General features: G+C 42.5%; 1 pseudogene; it reads right to left on the reverse strand.

The window, feature by feature from the left end:
- Nucleotides 1–575: 575 nt before the first annotated feature.
- LOC113631247 (peptidyl-prolyl cis-trans isomerase A pseudogene) lies at nucleotides 576–3854 on the reverse strand (annotated as a pseudogene).
- Nucleotides 3855–4229: the final 375 nt, after the last annotated feature.

A 4229-nucleotide genomic window follows, 5' to 3' on the forward strand; every position in this document is an offset into this window, starting at 1 on the left:
GGACCAAAAGGCACAGCAAACTGTCCGAACACAGCCAGTGGCTCAGGCTCCCGTGGGGCCTGCTGCTTTCCCTTCTCTCCTTCAATCTTCTCTGTGATGAGTTAACTGAAGAGAAGAAGATGTGGGCAGAGCTGCAGGGTGTGGTAGCTCCAGAAAGATGTGGACGGCTGCTGCATTGCAACCCCACTGCTTCGAATTTGTGGATCTGGAAAAGACTTGACACAGCCCTGCAGTCCAGTGTTTCTCAGACTTCAGCCTGTGTAATCATCTCCTGCGGTGCCTGTTCATTTTTAAGTTTTATTTTTTTAATGCAGTATAGTTGATCTGTGGTGCCTGTTTAAAATGCAGATTCCAGGCCCTGCCCCTGAGTTCTAATTCAGTAGATCTGGGTAGGACCTACGGATGTGCTTTTTTTTGGTTGTTTAGTTTTTATTTCATAACCATGAACTTAACTTTGCAATTCAGCTTAACTTGGAGGGGGATAAGGAAAATATGGAACCCAAAGAAGTGCAATGAGAGCATGAAGATTATAGGATATTTTGAGCAGACAGGGATGAAGGGGTGCTCTCTGGTGGTTAAGATAGAACACAAGTCAAATTTATTGTTAGATTTGTCCACAGTCAGCAATGGTGATCTTCTTGTTGGTCTTGCCATTCCTGGACCCAAAGCGCTCCGTGGCTTCCCTAATATTCATGCCCTCTTTCACCTTGCCAAAGACCACATGCTTGCCATCCAACCACTCAGTCTTGGCAGTGCAGATGAAAAACTGGGAACCGTTTGTGTTGGGGCCAGCATTTGCCATGGACAAGAAGCCAGGACCCGTATGCTTCAGGAGGAAATTCTCATCATCAAATTTCTCCCCATAGATGGACTTGCCACCAGTGCCATTATGGCGTGTGAAGTCACCACCCTGGCACATAAATCCCGGAATTATTCTGTGAAAGCAGGAACCTTTATAACCAAAGCCTTTCTCCCCAGTGCTCAGAGCACGAAAGTTTTCTGCTGTCTTTGGAACTTTGTCTGCAAACAGCTCGAAGGAGACGTGGCCCAAGGGCTCGCCGTCGTCGGGGATGTCAAAGAACACGGTAGGATTGACCGTGGATGGGCAGCGCGGGAGGTTCCGGGGTGGCGGCGTCTGCAAAAAAGCCCGGATGTGCTTTTTTTTTTTTTTCCAGCTTTATTGAAGTATAACTGGCAATTAAATTGTAAGATATAATTTGATATATGTATGTACTGTAAAATGATACCCCCGTGGAGTTAAACATTCATCTCACATATTTACCTGTGTGTGTGTGTGTGTGTGTGTGTGTGTGTGTGTGGTGAAAATATTTAAGTTCTACTTTCATAGCAAATTTCAATTATACGATACAGTGTTACCTACTATAGTCACTGGATATGCATTTTTAATAAGCCTGTGACTCTGATGGGGACCCTATCAGTCAGAAAGTTAGTGGCAGAGCTGGGACTAGAATCCTGAGTGATCTTTCAATTAGCACACTGTCTGCTAATTGAAAAGGTTAAATGTGAATATAAGCAAAAGAGACACTGATTTTGATTCTGAATGAAACTCCACGACTGAGCTCTACACGGGGCAAACCCAATGGTCAAATGCAGATACCACCTTCCCTGCCCTATAGGTTTTTGTATCTTACACAACAAAGCCCAATTTTAGTATGAATCATATGTGTTTCTAACATCTCTTCCTCTGATCAGCATATGAGTATCTTAAAAACAGGAACTGCGACTCATTCACCTTTGCAACTCCCAGTGGGAGGGCCTGTCACATAATAGGCTGCCAATAATATTTACTGGGCAAATATTTGCATCAAAGTTTCCTTTCTAAAATTATTTCAAAACGGAGAAAAATTTAGAGAGCTAACTTTGCGTGGTATTTTTAGTCAATATTGCATGACAGTTTAATTACAGAAAACAATGTAATAATATCTTGCCAAAACTGAGCAATGTGTATAATCAAAGCAACTAAACTAATATGCAAAATAGAGTAGGTAGAGTTAACATGCATGGCCTCAGCTTGGTAATTATTTAATTAGAAACATGTTTTTAATGAATTCCAATGCTAAATAAATTCACCAATGATGCAATGTTTTATTTGAAGCACTAACACTCTCTTTCAAGCCAGAACTCCGGATCCTCTTTCCTTACAATTGTCAATATTTACATTTTTAATGGAATCCCTATTTGGGAAACTGACACCATAGTGAACATGAAAGGGTAAACCTCTGAGATGCTACTTCAGGAGAATCGGTCAATGGCATTACAGGGACACACCCAGGACCTGTGTAAAGGGAAACTCTATTTATAAGGCAGACCCCGACAGAAGTGACTCTTCCCCACAAAAAATATAATTAGACTTGGAAATAGAACAAAGAGGTAGCACAGACATGAGAGGACTGTGACCTTGAGCAACCACTCCTTGAGCAGCTATAGAAGCAGATAACCAGAATTTTGAAAAGTATATTAGAGAGAAGCAAAGACTTCTTGGTAAAACTGAGATAAAGATTCAATTCCTAAAGTACTGATAAATGTTGATATTTGCAGATGTCAAGGCTTAAGAATTGTCTGCAAATACAAATCCACAATCTCTTCTTTGAAAACAGCTGTGTTTCAAGATTCAGAATGTTTCAGATTTTGAAAAGGGATACAGTGAAAACCCAACAAATGTAAAACATTCCCAGCAGAAACTGTAGCAATGTCTCATAATCAAACACATTAAAACTTCTGCCACAGGGGTTCCCTGGTGGCTCAGCAGTTAAGAATCCGCCTGCCAATAAAGCAGATAGAATCCTGGTCCTGTTCATTAAGGCAGGATGGTGAACGGTGCAGTGCTGGAGCTGGTTCATATTGGCCCACAAGGGCTCATTGTCAAATTTTCAGGAATTTTTTTTTTTTTTTTTTTGGCCGTGCCACACAGCTTGTAGGATTTTAGTTCCCCGACCAGGGATTGAACCCAGGCTCTCTGCAGTGAGAGCTCGGAGTTCTGATCACTGGATCACCAGGGGATTCCTAAAATTTGCAGGAATTTTGACAACTGATGGTTGAAACTCAGCCATTATTTAAAAATTAAATTATGTAAACTTAAATTTATTTTATTAAAATCAAATATAATAAATACTCAAAACTCAAAAAAAAACTCCGCCTGCCAATGCAGGGGACAGGGGTTGGAGCTCTGGTCCAGGAAGATCCCACGAGCTTATTTGCTCTCTAGAGCCCATGAGCCACAACTGCTCAAGCCCACATGCCTAGAGCCCATGCTCTGCAACAAGAGAAGCCACCACAATGAGAAGCCTGCGCACCGCAAGGAAGAGTAGCCCTCACTCGCCACAACTAGAGAAAGCCTGCGCATAGCAACGAAGACCCAGGGCAGCCAAAAAAAAAAACTTCTGCCACAAAGTATATTGCTAACCACACTAAGTGCTAAGGAGCTTGCATAGCCTTCCATCTGTTCAATCATGGTTGTGCAGTCAAATTAGGTCAGGACAGGGCAGTTTTGCCACCAAATGGATTTCATTCTCAGAGTTTTTTGGACTTTGAGTATAAAAAATTAATAAACAGGAACCTCAATTAATATAGAGTTGGGAGGTCAGAAGAGGGCGCCCTCTTGCCCTACAATGAAAGCAGAGCCCAACAGGAGAAGAAAGGCGTCCTCTTCTGGCCTGGCAAGAGCTCAGCTGTTAAGAGGTTGTCACAACTCAGCCAACGGAAAGCCACTATACTTTGAAATCTCGATTCCTCCGATGGAATTTTTGTTTACGGTAGCCCTCCCAACTTCCTTTGCCCCTCTTTAAAAGAGTCGTCCTCTCCTTGAGGTAGGGGACTTGCACGTGGCTTGCCATGATTGCAGACCCCAAATTGCCATTCTTCATTGAGCCCAAATATATCCATTTGTGCTAGAGAAATAACTGGTAGTCTATTTGTTTTAGATCAGCATTTTGGTGGCCTGTACAGGGACCAGAGAAGACCCCCAATGACTCCAAGACTGCTGAGCAGACAGGTGCAGTGCTCACATTGAACCTGTTTTTGCTCATTGCTTTTCTGGCCGACTCTGGGATTTGAGGGTAAGTCTTTCTCCAGGATCCCAACTTCGGCCTTCTTTGCTTTTTGAGGCTCTCAGGTCTTAGGATCTATTTAAAGTTTCATCCTTTCTCGTTAAGGCCTCGTTCTGTATGCAAGTACTCATTTGGCACTTTGGCATGATTGTGAAATGAGAT

Source organism: Aethalodelphis obliquidens, unplaced genomic scaffold (assembly GCF_003676395.1).
Source record: "Aethalodelphis obliquidens isolate GAN/ISIS:26980383/991018 unplaced genomic scaffold, ASM367639v1 scaffold32, whole genome shotgun sequence".
In the NCBI taxonomy this organism is placed as follows: Eukaryota; Metazoa; Chordata; class Mammalia; order Artiodactyla; family Delphinidae; genus Aethalodelphis; species Aethalodelphis obliquidens.